The sequence below is a fragment of the Lolium perenne genome, chromosome 1, assembly GCF_019359855.2.
Source record: "Lolium perenne isolate Kyuss_39 chromosome 1, Kyuss_2.0, whole genome shotgun sequence".
Classification (NCBI taxonomy): domain Eukaryota; kingdom Viridiplantae; phylum Streptophyta; class Magnoliopsida; order Poales; family Poaceae; genus Lolium; species Lolium perenne.
In genome coordinates, this window is record NC_067244.2 from 109,552,726 (window position 1) to 109,567,084 (window position 14,359).

The following is a 14,359-nucleotide window of genomic DNA, read 5'->3' on the forward strand; positions in this document are numbered from 1 at the left end:
CTGAGAAGTAGGGATTCTATATCCCCAAGAGAAACTGCTTCTCTTTCACATGCTATATCTACAAGAGAAACTGCTTCTCTTTCACATGCTATATCCACAAGAGAAACTACTTCTCTTTCACATGCTATATCCACAAGAGAAACTGCTTCTCTTTCACATGCTATATCCACAAGAGAAACTAGTCTTCCTCTCTTGTCATCTTAAGTTAGCAATTGTTAGCACCTTCTTGATGGTTTGCGAGTACAATTCCAATGTACTCATGGCTTTGTCCCTGGCTATTAACTTAGCCAGACTATGAGGAGGAGTACGAAGACAATGGAGGTTACCAAGACGACTATGCGACCTAGGACGATCTCCCAGTCAGCTGCATGTAGGTCTAAGGCATGACTTGGGCCCGACACCGTTGATGTGTATCCACTGCATGTGTGTGATGAACTTGCCCAAAGTGGCATTTATGTAAGACTTGGTCATGTGACCTTTATTGTAAGACTTATTTATTCGGTAATATGTAATGGATGATGTAATTCTGGATATAAGTTCGGTTATGTGCTCACGGCGCACTGATCATGGGATCATGAGTTGAATGCATAACGGGTATTTCAGGCAGCTAGTCTGGGGTCCCCACAGACCTCCACGACCGGTATGTGATGATGATCATGTTGTAAAACTTAAATTGAATATTCCACCATTTGAGGGTCGATATAATCCTGATGCATACCTTACCTGGGAATTGGAAGTAGAGCGATGTTTTGCATGTTTACGATATCCTTATCGTTTGCATGTTAGTGCTGCTACATGTGAGTTCACAGATTTTGCGTCTATTTGGTGGTCTGAACATTGTAGAGTACATCATGCTAATATTCCTACTACTTGGGTTGGTTTAAAACTTGCTATGCATACTTGATTTCTTCCTCCAAATTATCAACGTGATTTTCTTAAAAAAATATCTCGTTTAGAACAAGGAAAAAGTTCTGTAGAAGACTATTACCAAGAATTGCAAACGGGCATGATTGTTGTGGTATTGTAGAGGATAATGAAGCTATGCTTGCACGTTTCTTTGGTAGTTTGAATAAAGAGATTCATCATATTTTAGATTATAAAGAGTGCAACACCATTACTCGTTTATTTCATCTTACTTGCAAAGCCGAACGTGAAGTGCAGGATCATCAACTACCATGGAGAAGAGCTAATCATCATTTGTCTTCGCGACAATAAGATCCACCCACTCGTGGGGCTACACCAGCGCCTACTACCTCCAAGTACACCGCGCTTGCATCACGAGCACCACCTGCTGCTACTCCACCACCATCTGCTGGTCCTCCTCGGAGTTCATCTTCGATGGCCTCCATAGGGAAGACGCGTGACATTCAATGTCGGAAATGTTTGGGATTTGGTCACATAAAAAAGAATGCAGAACCAAATGTGTGACGTTGGTGCGTGAAGATTGCAAATATGATTCTGCAAGTGATTTTGATGAAGATATATTTGCCCTTATTGCTGTGTGTGATGGAGCCAATTATGATTCTGAACAAGAGATGGAGGTAATGGGAGCTGAAACTACTGATCAATACAAGAGCTTAGTTGCACAACGTGTGTTGAGTGTGCAATCTAGCAAAGCTGAGCATGATCAACACCACAATCTGTTTCAAACAAGAGGCTTTGTAAAAGACAGAGCTATACGGATCATCATCGATGGAGGGAGTGATACGTTGCAAACGCATCTATAATTTTTGATGCTACATGTGTTTTACACCAATTTCTATATGTTTTGTTTACACTTCGTTGCACTTTTATACATTTTCCGGCACTAACCTATTGACAATATGCCACAGTGACAGTTCCCTATTTTCTGCTGTTTTGTATTTCAAAAAAGATGTATAGGAAATATTCTCGGAATTGGACGAAACAAAAGTCGAAGATCTTATTTTTCCATAACGAAGAAGAAGTCCACAGAGGGGAAGAAGAAGCACCACAGGGCGGCCAGACCAGGCCTAGGCGTGGCCGAGGCCCTGGCTGCTCCTAGGGGTGGTCTTGGGCCCCTGGCAGCCACCGACCTCGCCCTTCCGCCTATAAGAAGCCTCCCGACGCGTGAATCCTAAATCAATCAGCCTCCGTCCACGAAAAGTTCCATAGCTCCGCCGCCGCCAAAGACAAGATCCGGGGGACAGAAGTCTCTGTTCCGGCACCCTGCCGGGACGGGGAATTGCCCCCGGATCCATCTCCATCGACTCCACCACCATCTTCATCGCCATTGCTGACTCCCATGATGAGGAGTGCGTAGTTCTCACCCGAGGATGAGGGCTTTACCGGTAGCTATGTGGTCTATCTATCTCTCCATATATGATCTTTATGTGATCATGAGCTTTGTAATCTAGTTGAATAAGTAGATGTTATTCTTCAACTATTGTGCTCAAGTGGTTTTATTATGTGATATCCGGGGCACCTTGTCCAGCAGTGTGAAGGTGACAGTGTGCACACCGTGTTTGTTTCTTAAGCTTTATTTACAGAAATACTTATGAATTGTGGTGTCTAGTTAGTACCATCTTTGTATGCTTAAAGTGATAGCGTGGGGCATCCATAGATTGGGAATGCGAACGTTAAGGAATGCTTATGCAGCCATACGTCGTGAATTTGTGTTTGTTATCAAACCGGAGAGTGGTTTAGAGTAGCGTAGTGAAGAGATAATATCTATGTATTCAATTATGGTATCACTGTTGAGAGTGTCTAGTAGCGAAAGTATGATCCCTAGCCCTTGTTTCTAAGCATTAAAACACCATTTACAACTAGTTCTGCTAGACGTTTGCTTGCTGCCATTTTTATTTCAGATTGCAATTACCACTCATAATCATCCATATTACTTGTATTTTACTATCTCTTCGCCGAACTAGTGCATCTATATACCTGACAAGTGTATTGGTTGTGTTGGGGACACAAGAGACTTCTTGTATCGTAATTACAGAGTTGCTTGAGAGGGATATCTTTGACCTCTACCTCCCTGAGTTTGATAAACCTTGGGTGATCCACTTAAGGGAAACTTGCTGATATTGTACAAATCTCTACAGTTGGAGGCCCAACACTATCTACAAGAATAGAAGCGTGCGTAGACATCAAGCTCTTTTCTGGCGCCGTTGCCGGGGAGGTAAGGTAAAAGGTACTCACATCCTTTGGCTACTAAGTCTTTTAGTTGCTGGTGAGTGCTTGAAGTTATTTCCTTTATATTCTCCAATTATATCTTTTTGTTTCTTGTTTTTATTTTCACTAGTTAGGTTTAATGGAAAACAACAAACAATTTAGAGAGCTTTATAGTATTTATCTTTAGTTAGGACATGAGTTGTTTGAAGAGAAAATTAAAAAACCTATGGAACTTTACTTGCATGCTAGTATCAATGTTATTAGTATGAATGCTTTGAATACCATTATTGCTAATGCTATGGAATAGTCTAATCTTGGGGAAGCTAGTTTTTATGAAAATGATCTTTTTAGTTCCCCGGCTTTAGAGGAAATTTACTATGATGATACTATGCCTCCAATATATGATGATTACAATGATGATTATTTTATTTTCAGTCCACCTACTATTGGGGAGAAAATTAATTATGATTACATTATGCCTCTTATATTTGATGATTATGGTGATGAGAATAATAATGATAGCTATTTTTGTTGAATTTGCTCCCACTATAATTAATAAGAATGACTATGCTTATGTGGGTAGTAATAATTATTTTATGCATGTGGCTCATGATAAGAATGTTTTATGTGATAGTTATATTGTTGAGTTTATTCATGATGCCACTGAAAGTTATTATGAGAGAGACAAATATTGTTGTAGAAGTCTTCATGGTACTAAAACACCTCTCTGTATACTGAAAGTTTTGAAGTTACTCTTGTTTTATCTTTCTATGCTTGTCACTTTGTTTTTTGTGGTGTATAAGATTCCTATGCATAGGAAGTGGGTTAGACTTAAATTTGTTTTATATTTTCTTCTTGATCCTCTATTTTACTTCAATTCATATTTCTTATATGAGCATCTTCTCAAACTACTGTTTCTGGCTGAAAGGCGTTAAAGAAAAACACTCTTGGGAGATAACCCATGTTTTATTTATGTAATTTTTATTTTGTTGAGTCTTTTAAGTTATTACCTCCGTAATAACCTCTTCTTATCATTTTTATTTTGTATTTGTGCCAAGAATAGCCTCTAATAGAAAGAAATTAAGATTTGGGGAAGTTGCTGTCCGGAAACAGATTCTGTGCTGTCACCATAAAAATTCATATTCCCAGCCATAATATAATTTTGAGCTGCCAATTTTTGTGCATATGTCACAGGTTATTATCTAACTTTTGTTAGTTGAACACTTTTCGATCTGAGCAACATAAGAGTTTCTCAAAAATCGATCTTTACATGATGTTCTGTTTTGACAGATTTCTGTCACTATTTGCATTTGCCTCCTAATCTATTTCTTTTTTAGTTCTTTTGAGAGAAATAGATTTTTGAAAGAGTTTCTACAGTAGCTAATGTTTTAATGGATGTTTTATATATGTTAGAACTGAACCCAAGTGGATTTGTTAGTTTGATTGCACTAGTGCTGTTAATAAGAATTGTGTGAAGTTTTCTATGAAGGAAGTTTTTGTAACATCCCAATTTTTCAAAATTCAAAAACATCATGCATCCATATCATTCATGCATTGAAAGTCAAATAAAAACAAACAAAACCCAAATAGGTCAAAAACCCTAATAAATCAACCCTAGTTGTATTATGTTGCAAATATCCTAATTGCTAAAATTATTTTATATATTTTTTATAAATGAACCTTTTCATGTATATTTTAGTCCTAAAATCATCCTCTGATTTTACAAAATTTTAGAAAAATATTTGAGCCCAATTGGAGCTATGGTTTAAAAGTTATAAAGGAAAAACAGAAAAAAAGAAAAGAAAAAGATAACGGACGGGGGCGACCCAATTGGGCCGACCCGGTCGGCCACTGGCCCAGCCGGAGACCAGGCAGCCCCTCCACCACGGAAAATCCTATACACCGACCAGGTCGGTGCCTACCAGGCACCGCACACCCTGGTCGGGTATTGGGCCTGGCCCAGTTTCACTTTTTTCTTTATTTTTTCGTTTTCTATTCAGTTTCAGTTTCTGTTTTTTTATTTTATTTTTCTTTTCTGTTTATTTTTATTTTTGTTCAAAACCGAAAAAGTTCAAATTTGAAAAAAGTACAAACTCGAATAAATTCAAATTTTGAAAAGTGTTCAAACCGAAAATTGTTCAAAGCTAAAATGTGTTCATATCCAAAAAATGTTCACACTTAAAATATGTTCATTTTCGAAAATTGTTCAAATTTTGGAAAAAATCGAATTTTTGAAAGAATGTTCATTCTAAAAAATGTTCAAAATTTATTCAAATTTAAAATTTGTTCCAATTTGAAAATTGTTCCAATCTGAAAAATGTTCAAATTTTTAAAAAATCAGGTTTGAAAAAAGTTCAGAATTTAAAAATATTCAAAACTTAAAAACAAAAAAAAACAGAAAAGAAACCGCAGGAAAAAACGAAAATTCAAAATAGGCAAAAAAAAAAAAATCGCTGGGCCGGCCCAATACCTACAAAGGGTGTGCGGCAACCGGTATCCACCGATCAGGTCGGTGTACATCACCTCCCCTCCACCACCGGCCCCCATCCTCTCCCCGCCTGGCCGACTCCAAAGTGAGGCGCCTCAAGAGGCCGGCCCCGCGCCGCCAGCCCCACACTTCGCACGCGCATTTCTGCCGCTCTTCGTCCCCAATCGTTTGGCCGCCCCACTCACGCACGACGCACAGGCACGCAGCGGACATTGCCGGCCACCACCCCCACGTGGTCCACGCCCCCAAACTCGGCCCCGAGTCCACCCCTTAAAAGCCACGGCACTCCTCTCTCTTTCCCCCTATTTTTCCACCGCCATAGAGCCGCCAGGACGAGGTAATTCCTCGCCGGAGTTGCGCCTCGCGCCACCGCCGTCGGCCGCTCGCCCGGCAGCCTCGAGGCACCGGCAGGCCGCTGCGCCACCAGGCGTGTCTCGAGCCGCGCCGCACCTCGTCTGCCCATCCACCACCGCGGGAGCCCGCCGTAGCTCCGGCGACCACCGCGCCGAGCACGCCGCCGCCACCGCGCCATTGCCGGCCGACCACAGGTGAGCAGCCTCCTCTTATTCCCTTCTCTTTTTCTTTTTCATTTTTGAACCGTTAGATCTTGATCCAGAGAATCGTATTAGATCACTCAACCGAAGGGGTATTGACGAATCATAAGCAGCCACGTGGCCTGCATAGTCATTACCCCGGTCAAAACTAGTCAAACTGAGTTTAAATCTCTATCTCTATATATATATATATATACCATCTAAAAAGGAAGAACTTCCTCTGTTCACTCCGGTTGAATTTTCGTCACACATATTTTCAACTTGACTATTTTACCCTCCCACCTTGCCTCAAAAAATCTAGGAAACCGCATAATCAGCAAACGAAATCACAGCGCCACATCATCTCACCAACATGAATGGGCTGGCCTCCCGACGGCGAGGTTACCTCTCCCACACGTCGGCGCGTGGCTGGGAGCGAGCTGACAATCCGGCCAAGCCCGCGCCATCGGCCGCGGCGGCAGCGATGACCTCGTCCAAGTTCTGCCTCCGATGGATCTTCGGCCGCTGAACTCGCGCCTGCTCCCCGCCTCCAACATCCTCCGCCATCCCCCGCCGGCAAGATCCCGCGCCACATCCCGCCCCGACCTACTCCACCTCTCCACCGCTGCTCCTCGCATCCTCCTACCACTGGCCCGCGCGAGACTCAGCGCGGCCGCCCGCGCACACCGCCTCCTCGAGGGTGTGGATGGGGACGAGGGGACCGCCTTCCGCACGGCCGCCCGCGCACGTCGCCTCGCTCCTCGAGTCGCACCTTCGCTCTCCCGCGCTCTAGGCATCCGAGGTGCAGGGTTTCCCCCGATGATGCGATGTGGGTGGAGGATGGGGAGGACGACGACCTGCAACTCATCAGCTGGGAGTCCGCTGCGTCGCGGGCGGCCACTGCCGCAGGTCAGCCATACGACACTGCTGCTGCATACGGTATATATTGAGGAAATTGTCGTTCTGCTCCAGTAACCCAGTGACGTTCTGCTGTTCAACGATGCCTCCTCTCCCCATTTGATGTTAGATGTGCATTTTATTTACTGCTAGCACATGGAGGATTTTGGTCCCAATACACGATGCATGTGCAGCAGTCTTGCTTTGATTTAGATAGGTGTATATATAAGAGTGGCATCACTGTCATAAGATATTTTTTGGTCCTTAAAGCACATCAGAGTTGCAGGGTAGCAAAGCAAGTGTTGTACTTTTTAAAAAGATTTTGATCTTTAAGTCTGCCTTGTGCTATTCCCTCTAATCCATTTATCTGTAAGAAAACCATATGTACTTACTACTTTATTAATTTCTATTGCACTTTAGACTTCATTAGTCTGCCAACAAGTAGTAGTATTTTTTATTTGTGCTGCTATTAGCAGCTCCCTTTATTTATATCTGCAAGTAGGTACTGCCGAAGATTGCTATGATGCAATTTATTAAAGAACTTTCTAGAGATGCTTTCCCAGCTCATCACGTAGATTCAGTCTCAGAAGAGGATCTAATTTGGTCACTGCTATGTTGAATATGCTTTGGATTGGTAAGTATATATTTTGCACATTACGGGAAAAGGATGTGGGATCGCAATTCCCTTTTTTGTCAGGCCACTTTGTGTTTCTTTTATCCATTCCTATTGTTCGGTTAAATTTAATGTTTGGTTGTGTTGTGCCAACTCCAATATTTCCTATCTCCTATCACAAATTCCTATCATTTAAGGTATCCTAATATCCAAATCTAGATCCCTAACAAGTTTTCAACAATGTTATCTATGTGATTTTTGCTGATGTGATGCTTAATCAGATTCATTGGTGTATTTTCTTTCCTATTTTCACTGTCTGTATTCACCAAAGAGGAAACTTTCATTGCAGGTCAGTTTTACTATAGGATATATCATTCAGTTTTAGCTAAGGAGGACCTCAAGTGAGCAAAGTTAAGCATGACAAAGAAGCTAGGAAGGATGGAGAGAACTGACAGAAATATTACATTTGTCTGAACTGGAAAATTAAGGAGCTTTGAATGCTGTCTATTGCCACCTTCTGTGAATGATCAACAATGAGCTCCTGCACTCACTTTGTGTATGACTTCAGCACTTACTTGTTCATCTCCAGTTAAGGTTTTTTCCCGAACTGTATGATCAATATTGTTACTTCATAATAACCATATGTGAATAAATGAATTTGGGTGCTGATTAAGGAGTACTACATGATATATGCATGTACTTATCGCCGAAACAATGGTGCTACCATATGATAATGCATACTTATAACAACATATATTATTGTTATATAATCAATGCAAATTGGTATTTGCACTACTGATTGGTGTCCAAGTTATCTGACAATATTTAGGCTCCTAAAAAACCCGATGTAATTCTTTTTCTGAGTTGACAGTAGGAAGTTTTTTCTCCCAGGGGCATTTGTTTAACAATTTATATCTCAAATGCTTTCGAGATGAAGCCTTGGTTCTAACTGGAAAAACCAGCAGAAATGGCATGGCTCATTCAAGAATTGGTTGGAGTAACGAAATCATCAAAAAAGCCAGTTTAGCCTGTGGAATTCAAGAAAACTAAACAATCTTTTATTAAGTCCTACTTACGCATCACGAGTGACCTCAATATGAGCCAGGATGGCTGCACAGTCCATATCAGAAGGGGACGGCAAACTGGTAAGAACAACTACAGTCTACAGCTTAACTGAGACGACATCTTCTCTAGAAAATAATAGCACCATTAGATTACATGTACATAAAAAATTATGCAGTTAGCATACTCAAATTTCTAATACTTCTTTGAAGAAAGAAGATAAAACTAAGGAGATTACCAGACAAATGCAGTTACTATTATGAAGTTTTCTACTGAACAACCCCATGGCAAAGCAGGTGTCAAAATCAATTTCCTTGCAACTCAAATATACTCATGGGGATATTTCTTAATCTTAGGTGGATGAGAATTGGTTTCTGCTTCCCTGGGTTGCAATATCATTCTTGTTCTTATTCCCGGATACCACTGGCAAAGATGGTACCAAACTTAGGGTCAAAATTTCTTTTATCGGGGTAAAAAGATGGTACAAAGCTCATCAAAGGCACCAAGATTCATAAGGGTGAAATTGTTGAACTTGATAGTACTACCATGGCTTCTCGAACAGTGAAAGGTGGAGCAGCAGCTCCATAGTTGCTCCAGCGCAATGTGACACCTCTGGCATGGCTTGTGGCGGTGACATGGTCAAAGAAAGTGACAAGGATGGTCGTGCTAGCTGTGATGGCGCGGTCATTGTCATGTTCAGTAGGTATGGTTTGGACTACAGTGCAATTGCACGGCGACATGGTTTGACAACTGCACGATTCAGATTTCCTTTTCCTTTTCCTTTTGTGGACCAAAATTATAGTCTGGCTCATCTGGGAATTGGTCGTCCGCCTGGTCAGATGGATTTCAAAGCGTTTCTGATTCAGAAGTTCAATAAGACTGACCATCAATGGGTAAATATGTCCAATGCTTTTACCTATCATTGTAATTTAATGTTCTGTTATTTTAAGTTGTCTTTAGTTCTTAATGAAACTAATTGAGAAACACCTTGTGGTCTTCTGAATGGTTCTATTCATTCGCTAGAACTGGAATAACCGAGCAGTATTGAGTGCAACACACGTGGCTATGTCATATAATCAAGTTCTATATTTAATTTTCATTTAAACATCAGCAAACTTCTACAATGATTCTTGCAAATTGCAAACGCCTTATTATGACAAATCAGCTTCGTATGTGATTTTTATAGGATCATCTAGACAGACATGAAGATAATGTGTTTACTAAAAATAGTGTTACTGGTACAGTGTGGCTGGGGAGAAATCTGGACTATTTTCAGTGTTCAATTTACCGAGAACTAGCGAGGAGATATTGTTTTGCTCGCTGGTTCAGTTGTATCCTTGGACTGCTTGATAGATATTTGGAAAGCTTCAAGAGATGCCCAAAATTATCAAATTTTGGTGGCGAGTAGTGAAAAATATATTCGAGTAATGTCTATAATTCAATTAAAATGTTTGGAATCGGTACGAATGCCTGGGCTGATGTGGTGTGCCGAAGGCAGATCCACTGTCAATGGCGGCAACATGAAGGGTGAGTGGCCGGCGAAGTGAAGGAAGATTGTCATTGAGGTTGCAAAGCAGTAGTGACCCATTTGCTTTTGCATGCTCGAGACTGACCTCAAGGTGATGTCAGGTGACTACACACATTTTGTGATTTTCCTTCTCGCTGATGTGGTGGAATTTCTTTTAGTTCTGCTCTGTGGTGCTAAAACCATGCGGTTTTCATTTTCCGTTTAATTCTTTGGTGGAAAGTGGAAACTCGTGCAATTTTTCCAGATAATGCAAATACTCAATGATATCATGTAATGTTCATGTGTATTTTATATTATTTTTCTCATGTTATTTAACATAGACTGATTAAAATTATGGGAATATGCACTTTCTTGCAACAGTCACATGTATTCTTCGAGATTCCTTGGTTATTCAAAGGAAAGAGGTGATATGGGTTATATTGTTCTCATTCAAGAATTGTTCCACGAAAACTTGTAGACGAACATAGAATGTCACGATGTATACCAAAAAAAATTATGTCAATTTTTTTGACATTTTTAAAATTAATATTTAATTATTTTGTATAATGGGAGCATTTGCTCCTATGAGCCAAAGTGCCACCTCCCATTGTTGAGTTGATAGTTATGGTGGTCTAGAAATAGGTTGAAAAGTAAGAAGAAGACGTAGAACTTGAAACCACGCATACGCACAACACTGCTTGTTATTGCGTTCGGTATTAGCATGGTGTAGTATATTATGATATTCCTGATTTTTTTTTTCAATTTTTATAGTGACTTGTGAATACATATGTGTGCATTGTGAAATGAAATTTAAGAACCCGTGGCAACGCACGGGCATTTGTACTAGTTCGAAATTAAATGTCAGAAAACGTTCCCATCTTGTAAAATCAATTTAAAATCATCCGTAATCCCAAATTTAGCAAACTTTATATTGCTGGAAAGCTTGAAATCTGTAGAATCCAACCATGGCGTAATACAGTATATGTTCCGTGATACATTTTGCACCATAATTCAAAAAAGAGAATTAAACCTTTGCCACTATAAAATTTGTGTAAATTAATCTAGTGGACCAAAATTTACAAATTTGTAGTATCTGGAGTCCTTAGAACACGTAGATCATCATGGAACCAGAGTTGGCCAAAGTTGATACGTGCACAAACTTGCTTCGGTAAATTTATTCAAATCAGTATTCTGATAATAATTCAAATTCTACAAACTATTTTTGAATAAATCCAATTGCATTAGTCTCGTATTACTGTACCCTATCCAGAGATGACAAGTTTAGATTTTTACAAAACATAAAACCTTGCAGTAGCTATTTTAATTGGTGTCTATGCATTATTTGAGTTATTAATAACGCTATGTTTGAAACCCTAATAAAACAAATGCAACCGGAGAGCATTACCAACATCATAAATACCAGAGAACACTAAATACAACATTGTCACATCATACCTATGTGTGAAATTAAATGGTGCATATCATGCATGCATACATGTCTATGATTGTTCATCTGAAATGTTATGTTTATGATTGTGAGGTTCAACTTGTTTGCTAGATATTCGGATGTGGCGACGGCCAATGGGAACGGGTCTAGCTGGTATGGTTGAATTCTCCTTCTGAAAGATCTTGTCTCATTCTTCTTTCTGGGTAGAATGGGTCGTAAGGTGAAAGTGCACAACCACTCGAGAGTTAAACCTAAGATTTTAGCCGTGTCCCCGGTTACGGACAATTTGAGCTCCTAGACAGGAAATGTACGGAAGAATCTCATCATTTTTTCTGAATGTATTAAATTTGTGTAAACAACTCTATAAAACTCATGGTGGATGTAACCATGTGATTTCTTCTGAAACTCATGGTGGATGTAACCATGTGATTTCTTTCCCCTCAAAACTCATGGTGGATTTAACCATGAGGCTGTTTATAATGTCATTCAAAGTTTACAAAATGTTTTGTTTTAAATAAAATATAGGATAAAATTGGCTTTATGCAAATTAGCCCAAGACTCCACTTGCCAGATATCATGTAGTTAGTCTTTCACAGTTGCCACCAAATAAGTGTCATTTGCCAGTACATCATTGTACTTATCTCCATTCGTGGGGCTGCATATTCAAACGTGCAGGTTCATCTGAATAAGATTACTAGGTTGGTCTCGAGTCTACATTCCAACATGTCTGCCTGTGGCGCATGATGAAGATGGAGGCTCCATGCTATTTCAATTCCGTTGTGTTAGACAATTTGAACTCTATTTGAATGCTAGTCATTTGGACTATGCCAGTTGTATTTCCCTTTATTTGTCGTACCAGATCATTACGTTGTAATGTTGATACTATTGCTATGATTTCTACATTTTGAAATGTGTGTGCTATCAATGATCCCGGAAATAGCACTATACACAGATGTTCTACCTTTGTTAAAAGGTACGGCGCTACAGTTTTCAAGTGTAGGGAGAGAAGAATGATGTAATGATATGAAGTATGGACAAAAGATCAAGCTTGGAGATGCCCATGTCACCCCAAGAAATATCCAAGAGGTACAAGTATAAAATCTTGGGGATGCCCAAGGCATCCCCTCTTCAACAACAAAGCAACATGTCATCTTTCTATGCGCTCTATTTTATTGCTTCATATGCTATGTGTTGTTCTTCGAGCGTATTTAATTTTTGTTTTTTTTGTTTTGTTTGCTGTAGCATATGGTTTTGGAGAATGACACACTCCATTTTAATTGCATAGAACACTCTAGTTTTCGATCTTATTGTTCTGCGAGTGTTCTAGTTTGCTAGTACTGCGTTGACCTCTTGGTTTTCCATTCTTATTTTGTTCAGAGATTGTTAGTATTCTTTATTTATGTATGATTAGATCTCTGATCTTTATTGATTATTATCTATGAGAGTTGTTTCAAATAAGTTGATTGGTGTTGGATATGAGTAAAATGTTTCATGCTTATAGTGATGCAAAAGGAAGCTTGTCTAGACTGTGGCATAGACTTTGGTATGTCATGTTGGATGGTATTCTTATTATATGATTAGTATTTATTATTGTAGCATGACTTGTCTCAAATAGCCGAGAGTGCATAATGTGCCATTAAAAGCATCATGTTTTGTTTCCATCATACAAGGCATAATATTGTGGTATTCTCCTTTGATGCTTTATTGGGTTGACTTGGCACATGTTTACATCATGTTATGACTACAACCAGTCAACTAAAGCCTCTATGATCATTTAATTTTCGACTTGTAATATCACTTTATGCTTTGATTAATAATGTTTTGTCGCTATGCATGATTATGGTCATTATTGCTCTCTTAGTTGGTCGCTCCCAGTCTTTTGCTAGCCTTCGCACGTACTGAGTATGAGCTCTACTCGTGCATCCAACTACCAAAAACCAAAGTTTGGCAAAAGTGTCCACCATATCTACCTACTAGCATCATTGCTATTCCAAGTATATTCATCATGTTTTTATTTATGGGATTTCTATTTTCGTGCCCCCGGTTCCTTAGTTGTGCTCAATTTTCCCCAGCTCCTTAGTTTTTTCTCAGTTTTCCCCAAGACCTTGTCTGAATAGTGGGGCCACGTAGAGCCCGCAAAGACACGTCAGACCATCCATCTTTGTTTGACCGTAAGCATCGCTGTATCCCTGACCAAAACGCGCACGAGTGGGGCTTCGATATATCGAATGACAAGTGGGCCATGGCGCTGATACAAGGGGCAATACACGGGTAGGAATAGATTTTTAAACGGAGCTCTACAGCGATGGCACAGAGGAGGTGGCATGCGGGGTGCCGAGATGAGATCGACGTCCACAAAGAACTGCATGAGGTGAGACCAGACGCATTAGATAGATATGAACTAGACGCGTTTAACCATGCAAAGAACAGAAGAAATGGTCGACGACATCGACGACTACCTCAAAACTTTGACTGACCGTGTCCGACACGAACGCGAGCAATGTAGAGAAAACTAGTGTCTCTCCTTTTTGGCGTGTATAGATGGGTGCTAGAAGAGTGTGGTGGCGAAGGGAAAGACCTCGCGGTGGTCTGTGGCATCCAGCATAGCTGGGCGGCGTGGCCGTGCCCACAGCGGCGTGCATGCATGTTCGGCATTGGCATCAGCATGTACGTTCGGCAT

General features: G+C 40.3%; 1 long non-coding RNA gene across 4 annotated transcripts; it reads left to right on the forward strand.

Annotated features, from left to right (window-relative positions):
- The first annotated feature begins 6,410 nt into the window (after positions 1-6,410).
- On the forward strand, positions 6,411-10,527 carry LOC127299027 (uncharacterized). Of its 4 annotated transcripts, none has more exons than XR_011756736.1 (4): positions 6,411-8,219; positions 8,555-8,808; positions 9,082-9,618; positions 9,912-10,527. It is a non-coding gene; the product is annotated as an uncharacterized lncRNA (long non-coding RNA). The 4 variants fall into 4 exon arrangements; XR_011756730.1 differs by having other exon boundaries at positions 6,412-8,251; XR_011756732.1 differs by having other exon boundaries at positions 6,412-8,251; positions 9,970-10,527.
- Positions 10,528-14,359: the final 3,832 nt, after the last annotated feature.